We start from the raw sequence: 17,170 nt of genomic DNA, 5'->3' as shown, positions 1-17,170 counted from the left end.
CAGCTATTGGTTTTTAAAGACATATTTCAAAGACCAAAGCTTCCAGACTCTTAGAGCATGACTTAGCTATTCCCTAAAATATCCATCATGGACAAAATGAACATCATGCTTTATTAAAGAAGACTTGAAACAAGTAATCAAGAACCTTACTTCACTTATGTGCAGTAGAGTTTTACGCATCAAGTTGAAGATTAAAAAAATTAAAAACAGAATAATTTCTGAGATCATTTAAAAAGCAACAATGCAGCATGTATTGATACTTTTACAAACTTCCTTGAAAGAAGTAAAAACATATTTGCAAATCTAGATATCTGTGCTCAAAATTTCAAATGGAGAAACACATGTTGAAAAGGAAAACGTCTCTTTTCAATGCTCTAATATAATATGTGCATGGGCTATTTTAGGTTTTTAATTATTCATTGTTGTGATTGGATGAGGGGTAGTTAATTTTAGCTAGTATGTATACTTTCAGACATCATAACAATCTATAGCATGTTCTAGACCCCTTATTGTAATGTGTAAAATCTATAGTTACAGTCTCCATAATTCCCTGATACATACTTGTGGTGTGGTATGTACATGTGATGTACAAATACTTAAGGATCCAGGTAACTGTTTTGTAACTCCCAAGAGAAACATGATCCAACTTTCCATGCATAATGCAGATTTGTATGATGAATTCTTTTCTCTCTTTTTTGGGGGAGCAGGAATTCTTTAGAAAATGGGATATATCCATTTTTACTCTGCTCAATTATACACCAAAGTAAAAAATATCACTCATCCAGCAGATACTCAGCGATGTCCAGCAATCAACGTGGCAAAGAAATAGAATGGAGATATAATTGATGGCTTTAATTTCAAAGTCCTCTCTCTATTTTCTTATCCAACATGTCTGCTTTGCAATCCTCAAGGACGTTTCTCAGTGTGGATTAAAGCTATTGATCATCTATACACATACATAAGCCAGGCGAAGAGGTTAAGCTGATTGCGCATGTTGCATTTTCTAGTCCCCAAAAACTGCACACTTAAAGTTGTAATTTGTAATAAGCACTCATATGTGAAGTCACAAAAAGGAAGATCTGGAAGATCAAGTGCACACAGAATCTTATCAGACCTAATAAGGATATGATTTTTATCAGCATACAGATGATTATATGTTTCTAAGCACAAATGACAATATAAAAAAATATCAATTCCAACAGCCTTCACACTCTTTTTCCATTGTATTGTGTCTGTGGATGGTTGATGGTTGGAGCAGCTTGAGATGACCGGGTTTATTCCCTGAAACTCTTGGTCAGTTCAGCTTAGCTGTCTAGCAGACTCTCAATATGTTGTCCACAGAACAAACGGGAGGTTTGCGTATACATACGTTTCTATACCACAATATAGTGCGCGAGCGCTTCATGAGTAAGTGCTCATGTGCTTCTGTGTGTGTCTGTGTGTGTGTGAGACAGAAGGAGAGCCCAGAGGATTGACAGCTCTAGCAGTCATTACACGCTGGATTGAATGCTAGATTAGTCCAAAGTGGCTCAGGGTCAAGCGGCTGCCTGCTCCCTTTTGGCACTCAATGACTTTAATACTGGCTACTGTATTAGTCAATTACTTCAAAGGCTAGGCTGCCCTCTCATTACCTCTCCCACAGTCCTGACTCCTTGCTTTACGAAGCATCGACTTTTTATTGTATCTATTATTCAATTGGCTTATTTATATTTGATATTAAGGACAAAAGAAGACAAAAAAGACAAAGGGATTAAGTTTTTGCATTCATTCATATTGACCATAAAAAACAGGATTTTTATCCAGGATGTAAACATATTTTTAATGTGTCAACAACACAGATATTATTCATATTTTTGCGAGAGCTACAAAAACCTTGATCTCGACGAATGAAATTCTGGGAATATTTTTGCTGATATATATGTGAAAAAAAATAAATGAAATATGAAAAAGGTTGAAAAATCTTGTCAAAACATTAACACCCTGTCTGCTTTTCAAATAAAGCGAAGATAAATGTACAATGAATAGAGCTAATTTGAAGTACAGCAGGAAAAAGAAGCATTTCGATAAACCTAACAGATCCTAAAGCACCGAAGTTTTCCAGTCTTGGACATTCTGTCTCCTGACCATCAAAATATCACGTGAGCACTCTGACATAAGATCGAGCCGCTCCGCTCTCCACCTCTCTGCTATTCTTTCTGTCTATCACAGCTCCACTCCTCCCATTAGCTCTGATGTTAAATTGCTCTTGTGTGATTGTGTCATCAGGCTCTCCCTTCCTTTTCTCTTGGGTGACTGATATGACCTTTAGGTACACCGACTGACAATTACTGTCACCGAGAAATTGAATTATTAGCTTTCTCTGCCAACGGAGCCGCGGGTAGGTGGTTGGTAGTTGAGAGTAAAATGCTGTAATTACTTAGCTAAATTGCCATATTATATTTTTTTGCCACTCCTTTTCCTTTTCCATTCTTTCTCGTATGTGATATAAAAGCAGGGTAAAAGAGGGAAAAGAAAGGTGTTGAGCTGTGAAGCTGATGAAAGAATGATTTTGAATGTCCCCTGTAACCCTTTCAGGTGTTGATTGTCAATAGGAGCAATTTGGAGATGTGTAAGGAGGGGCCAGAGGGAAAAGGTCACACTATGCCCCCCACCTTCCTTCCCTTTTTTTTTTTTTTTGTCTTTTTGGTTGTTGGTCAGCATGACTTTCTCTCTTTTTCATTCTCTCTCAGCCTCTCTCTCTCCGCCAAACAGCCAACAATTGATTTGACCCCAGTCTTTCTGTTCTCCAGCCCCCCTCTTTATCACACACAACACTTGCACATACACATCCCAGACTGGTCAGGCTGAACATAATTATTTTTTTCCTCCTCTCCAGTCCTGAGCCAGCAAGTGGTTTCCTTTGCTTAGCAGCTTGTATCACAGCCTGTCAGATCTCACACTTTGATTACAGTATCTAGCTATTTAGCAAAGCCTAAACTGTGCTTTTGTTAATTAACTAGCATTTGAGGAGGATTGATGACTGCGAGGGCCTTCAGAGGTCACTTGGCTTCCTGAGAAAGTGAGAGGAAGACAATGTGGCGGTTTAAAATGCAGAAAGAGCATAGTAGTATCTAAGATAGCACAAGAGGAGAGAAAAAAGCGTGCATCTGCATCTGTATTAACCTTTTCATCTCTTCTTCAAATACACTAAATACACACATTGTCAGTTTCACGAGGAACAAATACTGGCTTCTTATTTTCTTCATTGTTAGAAGGCGTTTATATTTGACAATTAATGCAAGTATTATCTGTATTTCTTTATAGGCTACTAAATGCGACTAATGGTTACAGTTTAAATGACAGCTATCAAAACACAAAAACGTCTCTCTGTGTTTGGCAAAAATTCTAATAAATGTAATCACTAAATACGATTGATTGACTTTTATACATTTACATTAAGACGTATTCTATATTAAATTACTCCTTAATTGTTGAAGTGGTCTTCAGGAGTAGTTTTCCAGGTTTTCTGAAGGTCTTTCTTTGGGTTTGCTCTGCTTTTTCATTCATGAACCAGTGTTGTGTCACACACAACAGAGCAGAGGCAATCTTTATACACTTTACACACACAAGTTGTTCCCATTTCTTTGGTTGAATCTATGAAAAACAGCCAAAGATAACAGTTGACAGGCATAAAATAGTAAAATAGCCTTCAGTTGATGCATCTAGTGTTGGCTGAATGTTCAACAGAAGGATAGCTTTCATAAAGACATTTTTAAAGAAGTTCAGGCTGTGTTCCACATTAAAGGTGGAATTATAAAATATCGACTTTCAGGTTTGTTAAAAATGTACAAACTCATTTTTTACTTATGTACTGTATTTCCATTTATGTTTGCACATATTTCAACAAATCGCTCCACCTATCCTTTGTTTTCCATAAAGAAATGAAGGGCGACTCGAGACACAGTACATATAGTGTGTATATATACGACTACCAAAGTCTGCAAACTGTCAACTTTAGAGAAAACAGGCAAAAATGTCCAACAAAGGAATTTGAATAGGCACAAGAGCATACAGGGAATAACACAATGAAACCAAACAGGTAGGCAATGCAGGCTGACTAAACAAACACAATGATGTGGAGACTACAGGGGACAAGGGGAGACTATAAAAACCACACATGGCTGATTGTGGGGTAGGCACAGTTGGGTGATGAAAGACAAGTAACTACCAAAGTAAAACAGGAGGTGGATAACAAGAACTGGAACAAGGAAATTCAGCAACCTGGATGAACAACAGAAGGAAGTGGAGGAAAGTAAATAACGTCTGGTAAGTAAAGTGAGAAATGAAAGCACAACTTGGCAGTAAATGTCATAAAAACTAAACAAGAAACCAAGAAAACTCAAAAGCACGCGAAAAACACAAGGAGCTAAACTACATAAGTAGTAAACCAAGATGCCGTTTTTCCTTCAGCTGTGGAAGGTGGTGGAAAAAAGGAAACAGAGATACTGAATACTACAGGAAAATGACAAATGATTGAAAATCATAGGCATGATGGGGGAGGGGGGGTTCCAAGATTTTCTTTTCCGTCTTTAAGGTCGAGCCAGCTAAACTATCATAAAAAGGGGACAATAGCCCATAAAGGACATTTATGCTCATCGCCTCGTCCCAGCAGAACCCCCAGTGCTCTTTGTCTTAATTGTCCATGAACAAGACATTGTTCTGCAAGATCAGGGTCTGAAGAAAATTTCCTCAAACTTATTCATTGTTACAAGAAACACATTATAGTGCCTTCATTATTTTCACGCTGATATAAAGAATATGTTATTTGAATTTACATAATTCTCTGTGTGGCTCAAAAGCCACTTCTATAAATAGCTTTATTCAACTTGAGCGCAGATTCAAATGAAGGGAGAAGTCATAATCTCGTACAGTTTTACATCTTCTTCCGTTTCATGGCTGTGTCGTGCACACACACGCGCACACACAAATTTTACACGTCCGCTTTTGTATACTTTGTCCCTGGTTTGTGATGCATGTCACCGTTTTTTTGTGATGAATGCCGATGAATTGCTAGCCAATGGGAAGATTAATTTGTTGTTCATCTTGTAACACACGCGACTTTCTGCTGACTTTGTGCTGCTCTAAATTGGGTTTTTGTGTGTGTGTGTGTCGTACATTTGGCAGGGGGTTGTCCCACTTTCAAAGACTTTGTTTCAGAGAAAGGCCCAGAGGTTCTGTGACACACCACCCGCCAGCTCAAACACATCGTCACACATCCACACAGTGTTGACCAAACACAGAGAATCGCACACCAAAATCTGCCTTTCCCTCTGAAAGGAGCTTATCCTCAGCCTGATTTTTTGCCCTGGAGTTTGGTTAAAAGTGTTTTATGTGCTCTCGCTGCTTCTGCTTGGCTAGCCCAGCTGCGCCTGAGGACATACAGTTGATCAATGTGCCATCACAGACAGAGGCAGGACTTTCAGCAGCGCATGACTGACTCCAGCTCGACTACTTGCGGTGTAATAATTCTATTTTGTGGGCTTTTTTCGAGTCCAGAGGTTATAGGTACAATGCTTGAAGAACATCGGTGTTTTTGCCCACTCGCCAAATTACATTTACAGGCCATTCCAGTTTTTTATTAAACTTGACGTTGGCACTGGGATTTGGAAAGTAAGGATGTGATATATTAGTGGTATGTTAATCCCAGGAGAGCGATAAAAATGCATTAAAAATGAACCCTTGTTAATTTGTTGTTGGTGTGTGGCCCTGAGCGTCAAACAGTCCCTCTGTTATTCAGGTAAAGTTTATGTGGCTTCAGAATTATTTCACTACTCAGCCTTCTTCTACTCCTATGGCCCGGCTGCGCTGCCGGGCACTACAGTATCCATAAACCCAACCTGCAGTCTCTCACCTCTCGCCTCTCATTTCTCATGGTATTAATAATACAGAGGCATCCATAAAGTGGGGAGCTGGGCTTGTATTAAAACACCACTGGCCCAGGATATATCCAAGGTCACCACAAGGCTGAACTGTTATTCTCCCCACACACGGAGAGAGGCGAACCGCTGGTCATTCCAGCAGATGGAGATGAGCACCAACACTGAAATGCTTATTTTTCTGCTTAAAAAAAATTATATATATATATATATATGCAATGAGTTACCCATCAGAGACCTCTCTGGGTTGCAGAGATGTCATCTGCATTCTTTGTTGTGTTAAGAAGAGTTAAATGACCACTCGGGATGGCTATGGGCTGACCTTTAACCCATGAGGATAATGAATGAAATGAGGACCGGCAGGTATAATAGACTGCTGAGGTTGATAGTATTATAGCAGAGGCGGTGGCGGAGGGGGGGTAGGCCTCCCATGCTTCCTCACGTCTTTGCTTTCTCTCTTTTTCCTCGTTGTTAAAGATGATACAGACACAGAGGAGCAATTACCGAGAGAAAGAGTCTCCCATTTCCATCTGACAACTGAGTAAAAGGCCGTGGCCTTCTCGCTTAGGCATGCAGAGGGCCAAAGTGTAACAGGAAGCTGGAGAGGGTGACAGAGGCCAGCGGCTGCTAGCATCTATTCTCAGATTCCAAGGCCTCACAGGTTTTTTGAAATATGAAAAATGAATTTCATGATGTTTCTATTATTCATTAAATCCCAGACAGGAGTAGAGGGAAAAAGGAGGAAAAGGCAGGCAGGTAGGCGACCGCGATTATCGATTACAATGCTGAAAATATAATGAAGTAGATATGAGAATTGAGTTTTCCCTCATACATTCTGAGGCTACCGACTGTCACAGCGCTGTGTCTGTCTCTGTCACCGAAAGGGCACATTTGTTGTACGTCTGCTGTTGTGTCAAGGCGATGTGTGTGGAAAAGAAATGGGTCCTTTCTCTCTCTCACTCTCGCTCACACACACACACACACACACACACACACACGTACACACACGCACACAGACGTTTTTAACAATCACATTCCAAGGAATTCATTTGTCTTGGTTTAGCTTTGTCTCAGAGGTGACACACAAGCAGGGTGGTGGTGGTTGGGGAGCGGGGGCTCCTTTTGTTGCTCAAAATTGATACCGCCAACTGTGTAATAAAAATGTCCAAAACTTGCAACTCTGTTTGAGGGAGAGCTCCTTTTGTTCCTGGGGAAGCTGTTGTACAGAGGAGATAACTGCAACACTGTGTTTGGTGGCAAGATTAATATGTTGGGCCGTTTAGACCGGGGGTGTTTTCTTGCTCTGGCTGTGTCTCTGGTGTCACCATCACGGCTCTTTCTTTGAATCCGGCTCATGAGCGTGCTCATTCTGCTGAAATGGTAACCAGCACAGTTTAGCGACACATATATCCTGCTGTAGCCTGCTTTGGTTACAAACTGTGTTGCTGCCATCGGGTTTAAAATACTCCAACAAAGACAGCATTAATTCATTTAATCATGAAAGTTGGCTTATCGGCAGAGCAGAGGGGTGATGACTATCTACAAGGGGTTCCTTAGAATAATGACGACAGTTGATGACTGGAGTTTAAATCCTTTTTTTTTTCTTTTAAGGTGGCATATCCAAATAAAGAAAGTGAAATGATGCTTTTCAATTCATTTCGTAGTCTGATATTTTTTTCTTTTGGTCTCATGAAGTAACCTGACACGGCTGAATTACTGAACTGTGTCTAAGGACTAATGAGAGAAATTTCCCCAGAGAATCTTTATCTATTGCTCCTTGGAGAGCACCTTGTGGACTCGCTGTGCTGTCTGTCACGTCCACACACACACACACACACACACACACACACACACACACACACACACACACACACACCATCCACACTCGACCCCGGTCCACCCCACCTCCCAACTCCGATCTACCTCTGTACTGTCTGCCTGTCTTCCCCTTTCCACCTCTTCATCCCCCTCTCTCCACCACCTCCTTCACTCATTGACACCCCTGTTTCCTGTAACACTATCATGTAGCACAGCCATTTCACTTTTGCACCTCGCAATTAAAACCAGAGGAAAGGCGGAGGAAAAAGAATATACTTTCAACCCCCACCCCTCATTCAGCAGCAGCTACTGCCTTCCCATCAGCAAGACAACCTTTCATGGATTTTTTTTTTCATATATGCGATACACATGTATGTGTTAGAAATCCAGAGTTTATGAGAATGGCAGGCATGGAATTAATTAACAAAGGAAATCTCACCGCTGCTTTGAGCTGAAGTTGATAATTTTAGCTTTTTAGTTTCTGCTCCTGTGATAGCAGGTGGGGGCAGATGTGACAAACACTTTAATAAAGAAACGGTGGAAAGTGAGATTTGTTGTGCCAACTGGAGGAGTCCGTTATTCTGCGATGGCTGACTGATTTGACTCACATGGACAGCACTTCTGCTGAGAGAAATTGTTTCACTTGTAACAACCACACAAAAACTTGCACACACGCACACTCTCGTGTGAAGTCAAAAGCTTTGATCATTTGGTGTTGCTTTGCTGACCTCTGCAGGATCCTCCCCCAGCTCTCTCTTGTGAGTTTGAGAGTGTGTGTGTTTGTATGTGTGGCCTAGCATAACTTGCTTGTTGTATGTATATGTTTTTCTTTGTTTGTTTTATAGGTGTGTAGAATTTAACATTTTCAAATGGTAAGGCTGAAAGATGGTTATAGAATACTGAGCAAGGAAAATGGGAAATAGGGAAATAGGTGTGGAAATGTATTTAAGCATGCAAACATATGTGGAAAAGGCAAAAAGAGAGTTTGTGCAATTTACTTCAGTATTTTTCTTCAGGCTGTATATTTCTTCAGTGCAGCCTGAGCTCATAGGAAGCTTTCTTGTAATTTCTTTAAGCAGTCTTTGTAGTCTTCAGGAATAGTTCTCCAGACTTACGGAAGGAAATTCAAAGCTCTTCTTTGGATGATGGCTTCCTTTTGTTCAGTCCTCTGTCGAGATGATCCCAAACTGCAGCAGTAATATTGAGGTCCTGTTTCTGGGGAGGCCAATCCATGTGTTTTTCTCTCCAGGTAAGCTTTTACTGCATGGTTGCCATGGTGAAATATTACATTTTTGCCATTTAGATGCTTTTTGGATGACATTGCATTATGCATCAAAATGTGACGTCACTGTTGTCACTCAGTCCAGTTCTTGTATATTTACATACTTCACCTTTTCTACCTGTTTCCATTCATTAAGAATAACTTCTTGACCAGTGTTGGTCAAGTTACTTGAAAAAAGTAATCAGTAACTAATTACTGATTACTTCCCCAAAAAAGTAATCCCGTTACTTTACTGATGCCTTATTTTCAAAAGTAATTGATTACTTAGTTACTTAGTTACTTTTTAAAAACACGATTTACAACCTGAAGAGATGATAAAGCGATAGATCTTTCAGCCCAATTCTACTTTTTCTACATAATCCATCATACAAAATGTAATCAAATGGAAAAGTCTCTTTTTAAAACTTGTTTTATCAGTTTTAATCTTTTAACTTTATGCATCAAGCAAAAATTTAATTATATGCAACATTCTCTGACTTGAATAAATTAGTTTAACATTTAAACCTATTTTCTACACATTCCATGACATAAAATAAAATACTTTTTGTGTTTACACTCACTCTTTCAAATAGATGCAAGTAAAACACAGCAGAAAATAAATAAAGTCAAAGACTCAGCGGTCCTGTTCCTCTATTTTCACCTGTAAAGCAGGACTGCGGTAGGCGGAGGTTTACCCTGGTGCAGGTGTGCTGCGGTCAGTTGAAGAATCCGTGAGTTTCTCTGTGAGTTTCTCATTACCTCGTTGTGCACTCGGTGCTTGCTCAGAAGTTTAGGGTTTTTTTTCGCTTTAAAAAGAAGTTTTCTTCCCACGCACGATGGACGCTAATGTTTTTGTCACTTTTTATGGAATCAAACTCAAAGTAAGGTCAGTACTTCCACGCTTTAAACGCTGCATGCTCATACTCTCTCTGCACTCGATATGTGATCCATTGTTGATCTGCACACAGCTGTTTTCACGAACGTCGCACTCGCTTACGTCACTGTCATGAGACATTCTTGCAAAAAAATCACGGTTTTAGTAACGCAGTGACGCAGCGTTCTTACGGGAAATTAACGGTAATCTAATTACCGTTTTTGCAATAGTAATCCCTTACTTTACTCGTTTCTTGAAAAAAGTAATCAGATTACAGTAACGCATTACTAGTAACGCGTTACTAGTAATGCGTTTCAACTGAAGGGTCAGATGCATCTCTCAGGTAATGGGTCAGGTCATAGTTCTTGTTTTTTAAGGATATGACATTCACATACACATTCAGAAATGGAAACAAATTAAGTGTTTTTTGACAGGCTGCTATTAACAAAAGACAATTTAAAATTGATTCATTGCAAGTCATCTGAGATACCTTTAGAAATATATAATCTATAAGACAAAAAATGAAGAAAGCCTATCTGTGGTCTCGTGGTGTGGAGTGAATTTTCAGCTTTGGTGGAGGTCTACTCTTCTTTGTGACACTGAAGCTGTCTTTTGATTACTCACCTGCCTCAGTCCTGAGATCCTGCATTTAGGTCTGTACTCTAGAGATGATAATCTGACGAATGAGTCTATCCACATATGGAAAACATTGTCTGTTGAGTAGTCCAAAAGTTGTTCGAGCTAATTAGGACATCTCACATAAAGAGAATGACCCAGGAAATTACATTGCTTCTGTGGCTAATTTCTTGCTAGACAAACACCATCTGTGTTTTCATACATGGGAGAGCGATCTGTGGTGTGACAGTATTTGGATGGAAGAAACTGCTCAACAAACAGAGCCAAACGGCCCAGTGTAATTTAGACACACACACATATGTATACACAAACATTCATAGACACCAAGCCCCCTTGGGAAAACACCATCACACATCGAGTCAGAGATCACAGCTACGTAAACAACAATCCCTGATTAGTGTTGCATTACTGTTCAATTTTTTATTCGTTCCAAATTGGAAATCTGAGGGCTCTGTGTTTTTGTCTCTTCTTGTACGCCACAAGTTCTTTGATATTAAACATGGATTAGCAGTGTCTAAGCTCTCGCTGACCAGACATGAATGAGAGAAGAGGGGGTTGGAACTGCTATCTCTCCTTGTAGAGGCCATTGATTTCCAAGCTACTTACGCCTTGTTTGTATGTACAGACACACTGGAGTGTAAGCCTGTTAAATGTGAAGTGCTTCACCTGTCACCTACAGGTCCCTGTCTCATCTTCTTTGGGCTTCTCAGCACACAAACTCGCGCACGTGTGCACAAAATACAATCTGGCCACTTTGCAAATCAGATTTAGATATCGTATGGGACGCGGGCTGATTTTATCACCGTACCGTCTATTATATCAGGATGTTATGAGCTACTGGGTGACATGGAGCCGACTAAATAGGGTTATCATCCATTTGGTATTCTTATTCAGGGCCTCTGTTAACATAGCTGTAGCTCTATTTTAATTTTAATGTGGCAATAGTTATGTAGGGGTGGTGCCTGGTTAAACATTTGATCTACCGTTGATTTTCTTCTTTGAACTGACTAAGAACACGAGGCAAGATCGCTCCTATAGATTAAAATTCATGTCAAGTAATATCAATCATGTGATTACTCCCTATCATTTGTAAGTTCTCCTTTCATCTCATCCTTAGTGAATAGAGTTTGACTTGAGCGCCAAACTACTCATAAGGGAAGACAATTTTGATTATTTCTCTGGGTTCCTAAGAAAATAGAAGTTTGTATTTCTCATAACGTGAGCTTCCATCTGGCCTTGGTGTTCGGTGCTGAAGGATAGCCCAAGTGATTACAGTCTGTAGTCTGCTCCAGCTTATTATGGCAAAACATCACTGGCCCCTTCTCCAAATATATCATAAATAATTATTACGGAGTGCATGTTCAGTGCTCTGGGCTATGGATATAACTTGTTTAGTTTCAAACACAGCCCAATCAATATAAGCCTGTCATCTAAAATTTATGAGAACACCAGCTTGTATTTTATTTATCTATTTATTTATTTATTTCATTTGGCTGCTTTCTTTCAGCTTCTTTTTCTTAACTAATTTTGCTGATCTTTGCGTGTGTCTGTGTGTGTGTGTGTGTGTGTGTGTGTGAGTGTGTTTGAATTCCTGAAAGCACTTGTACCTTTGTGTGGATGCAGTCAAGTATGCGTGTGTGAGTCTCTGGATGTGTGCACACATTCTCTGCAGCTCGGTCCAGCAGGCAGCGCCACTCAGGGGACTCCTGGAATTATGGATTGAGGACAGGAGTCATGCGATGATTGACAGCCGCATTCCGTTGGAGGTGATTAGGTGCACGAGGCCCAAAGAAAACAGACATGATGGAAATTTCAACATCCCTGCTCTAATTTTGACTGTGGGTAATTATGATACATGATGATCTGCAGACATCATTGGCCACACAGTCTGCTGTGCTCAGTCTCCCCAGTTCTCGCTGGCTCTCTGTGCCTCACTGGCTCACTCACTCACTCGCTCTCAGAGCAGCACAAAAGATTTCTTACAAACAAATGGTGTCAAAAAGCAGGTGGGCATCATTAAGCAGCACCAAAAGTATGAAGGTTTGTTTTTTCAGCGAGTTTGTTATTATCTTGTTATATTACTGTGTACACAAAATCAAAGTCGGGGTTTAGTACATCATTTGTAACATTTGTAAGGCAGGAAAAATTTTTAAATCCCAGAATCATTTGTTAAGTATGGGGGGAAATCCCTGTGTCCAGCGTAAAGTGGATAGAAATGTTGGCTGTAGCCACTGTGGCTTCACCCGTTAGTTCGTGAACTCTTCTTCGGAAGCTTCAGTTTCTGAATACTTAAATCATTTTTTGTATTTGCACAAGAAATTTGTGTGCTACGTTTTCAGCTAATGCTAACTAACTTGACCAGCAAGGTGCTAACCAGGTACACCTGCTCAGCTGCTTAATGCAAATTTGCTTAATGCAAATATCTATTCAGCCGGTCACATGGTAGTAACTCAATGCATGTCGGCACGTAGACATGGTTAATTCAAACTGCTTAAGTTTAAACCGAGCATCAGAAGAGGGAAGGGAAGGCGATTCAAGTGACTTTGAACGTGGCGTGGTTGTTGTTATTGCCAGATGGACTGGGCTGAGTGGTCCAAAAAATTTAAACTATCCAGTGAGCAGCAGTTCTATGTGTAAAAACGCTAGTTGATGCTACAGGTCAGAGGTGAAGGCCCAGACACCTTCAAGCTAAGCGGAAGGTGACACTAACTCAAATAACAACTTGTTAGATCTAAAGTATGCAGAAGAGCATCTTTGTTTGAGCAACATGTTGAACCTTAAAGCAGATGGGCTACATCAGCAGAAGAGCACACTGGGAGCCACTCCAGTGTGGTCTGCTCCTTGGTCTCTTGCTTCTCAGTAGGATCAGAATTTAGCAAGAGAGCATGAATCTATCCTGCCTTGTATCAACCACACAGCCTACCTGAGCATTGTTGCTGACATTGCACATTCCCTTATGACCCCAGTGTACCCAACTTCTGATGCCTGCTTCTAGCAGGATAAAACACCATGTCACAAATCTCAGATCATCTCAAACTGATTTCTTGAACATGATAATGAGTTCACTGTAGTCAAATGGCCTTTATCGACACCAAATCTCAATACTATAGAACAAACTTTGGGATGTGGTGGAACAGGAAATTCACTTCATGGATGTGCAGCTGACAAATCTGCAGTGACTGCGTGATGCTATCATGTCAATATGGACCACAATCTCTGAGGAATGTTTCCAGCACCTTGTTGAATCTATCCCACAGAGACCTGAGGCAGACACAAAAGGGGATCTAACTCAGTACTGGTACTAAAATGTAAACTCGTGCAAATAAAATGAAATTAGGTAAAAAGTGCAACCCAAACGTCTTGAACAGGCTTTTAATATAACAGATAAGATACTATTTCTCAGACAATAATAACAAAGCCAAAAGGTCCAGTTGAGGAACTCGTAGTAGTAGAACACATGACTCAGCACCCACTGTTTACTTAAAGCAGTGATGCACAAAATACCTGTACAGTTGTGAGCAATACTCACTGCAGATACCATGGGGGGCAATGGGGGGCAAGGTTATTTTAAAGCCTACCCCATGTGGCCATTAAAAGATCTGCAGTTATAGGCAGTTCTGCAGTGTCAACAGCTAGCTGTAGTTATAAAGACAATGTCTTCTCATGCAGCCCTCTGCAAGATAGTAAGTGCATTTCACAAAGTGCAATTAAATGTGAATTAAACATCTGTTCCACTGAATTTGAGTTAGTCCTTCATTCTTAAGTATCACATTCCATTTAAGTAAACTTACCTCTAGTAAGAACCATCGTGCATCTTATTAATGACAAAACTAATCGGCGTGGAATTTAACTGCTGCGTTAAATCACGCCACACAGTTTTCAAAACCCAAACACACAAGTGGACTCACTCAAACGCACGCACAGGCACGATCTGCAAAGGCCACGAGCGCACCATCGCGGATCCCGAGCCGAGTGTTCAGATCTGAAAGTTACAATATTCCTCCCAGCACTTTTCTTCTCGGCTTCTCTCATGTGCAGCCTCACTCTTTTCCCCCCATCTGACAAGAGCTGCACGTCCCGCTCTCACTCCCCCAACGTCAGGTGCGTTTAGCATGGCTTTGAACGCCATGCCGCCATATTTTATTGAACACTTTGTTGGTTGATGCTGGAGCCCTCCACAATGCCTGGCGATGAACTCATGCATTAGAGATGTGAGATGCGGACGGCGGCTGGAGAGGGTTTGAAAGAAAATACTGGGAGGGCGGGTGTTTCTCTCTGTTTTGGTGAGCTGTATAGAAGTCGTTGTGATTTAGTGTTTCAGTATTAGTTCTTGCTCCCTGTAAAGAAAAATCCATGATAGCTCTCACAGATTCCCTCTTAAGGATAAGAGCTCTGCAAGTGCTCTTAGCCTTGCTCACACACTGTCTTTCTTTCTTCAGCAGGTTCATAACATTGTTTTTTTGTTTTTTAAAAATTTGTTGCTCAAACTTGTGCTCCATGTTGACAGGAATAAAAGAGACTGTTGTCTCTTTTATGATCCTTCAGTCCGGTACCGTATCATCAACATTTCCCGTGTGACCTTTTCCTTTGCCTAGAAAGACGTTCTTGGGTGTGGAATACATAGAACAGAGTCTATTTTGCATATCTAATGTTAAACCCAGCTGCCCGTCCTATAGAATAGGTAAGAAAATACTGATTAATCCCCCAAAGGGGTGAGTGTAAAATACATATCTGCATTCTCTTGATTGTAAAGTGTAGCAATAGGAAAATTAGACACTGAAATGTGTTAAGCCTTAAATTAACGCTCCATATTTTAGTGCCATTTTCAACTGTAGCACGTCGCAAAGGCCTCCACAGACAAGAGGCATCTCACTTGTTGTCAGACAACCTTCTATCACCTCTGCTACACCTTTGTAGGATTTGCATACGATCTGGTTATGTGTGAGCCAGTGAATTAAGAACCAGGCTTTTTATTTTTGAGGTTGCATCTTTTTTTGCAGTACTGGCATTAAAAATAATCCCAAACTGCAGAGTTAGTGCAAAGGTTTTGCGTCGCTCTTTGGATTTCTGACAGAAACTCTGTTCTCGGACATTTATCGATTCACATTTATCTGATGGTCGCTGGATTCTTTGACTGCAGCGCCACAGCCAAACAGATGTTTCATTTACAGCTAACAATTACACCCCGAGAAGTTTTGGGATGGAGGGGGTGGTAAAAAAAAAAAAAGGCATGAGTTTATTTAAACAGATTCTTCACATGACACGTCCTCTCTCCAGCACCCCGCAGATTTATTTAAAATGAAACAGTTTGTGCTGATTCTCTCATTTACTTCTCAACCCCCTCAGTCCGCGGAGCAATAATCTGGCTTCCTGTAGACTAAACATAAAATTAAAAAGCAATCTGGTTCTCCTGTATGTTTTATAGAAAATCTGGGGGAAAAAAGAAGTCACATCAGCGACTTTTACAGATAAAAGTGCCATGGCTTGCCAAGTGAAAAGACGGATAAAAAAAAAGAATATCTTTTTTTCCTCTCTTTTCGCCTTTGCATATGTTAGAGCAGCTTGATTAACGGCAGGGCTGTCCAAAAGCTAATTATTTTATTGAGTTGTGGGATGAGGCGGGATCCCACCCTGAGGATTTGGCTTTGGCTTTGGCTGCAAAATAGAAAAGGGCCCCCTGCATGTGATGTGTGATTTCTCCCTCCTCCTGGTGCCCGTCCTGCACGGTGACAGCAGGATGAGCCCCAGGTATGGGTGGTCTCATCTCTTCTCTATCAATAAGGAGCTTACTAGCTGTACTGGAAATGGGAGGGAATACAATACCATTGCAATTTGATTTTAAGCCCCACAGGTCAATCTCCTGAACCCCCTTTTCAGGTGCCGCCTTTTATCATTCCCTCCCCATCCTTCACATCTGTCATTTGCTTTCTCTTTCTGAGTCTCTATCGTCCCCCCTCACTTTCATTCTCTTTTGCTTTCTCTAACCCTTTGTCTCTATTACTCTTTTTTTTTTTAACTCTCTGTGTTAAACCGCTAGCAGAAGTGCATTTAAGTTGCTCTCAGAGCGGTCTCTCTTTGAAGGTTGGTGGTCACATCAAAATATGCAACAGCCACAAATATGGATTTTAAATGTCAGGATGTCGTTTCTTTATGGTCACCACTGAGTGGCAAGTAGTTATTCACTTCAGTGCAAGAAAACAGATGCGCTGCACACAAAATGGGACAAACAAGTAAGAACTGGTGCATTCGTGTTTGCATTTATGCACTTCGTGCTCATTATTTGGCCCATTATAACATATACTTTGAATCCTTGAACAATAACAAATTATGGCAATCTTGTATGGAGGTGTCAGGATAATCACTTGAATGCAGCACAAGTTTTTGCTGTTTGTTAATGCAATGTGTAATCTTAAAGAACGACCCAGACAGCTCAGGCTGTGTCCAACAAGTGTCACCACACCTTAGTTCTTGTAGAAGAACTCTACGCTGACGATCACCTTGGGGGTGAATTTACAGTGCACAGTCCTCACCTCCTCACTTGTGCCTCCTCCTCACTTGAACTTTGCACACTGACTAGAAATCTACTGTTTGGTCTCTGGGTGGGAGATCCATCTCTCATCACAACTGATTCAAAGTTGGGTCAGCTGGAAGTTGAGGTTGGAGGTT

Source organism: Astatotilapia calliptera, chromosome 17, assembly GCF_964374335.1.
Source record: "Astatotilapia calliptera chromosome 17, fAstCal68.1, whole genome shotgun sequence".
Lineage (NCBI taxonomy): Eukaryota > Metazoa > Chordata > Actinopteri > Cichliformes > Cichlidae > Astatotilapia > Astatotilapia calliptera.
The sequence above is the reverse complement of the archived record's forward strand: the minus strand, read 5'-3'. Positions refer to the sequence as shown.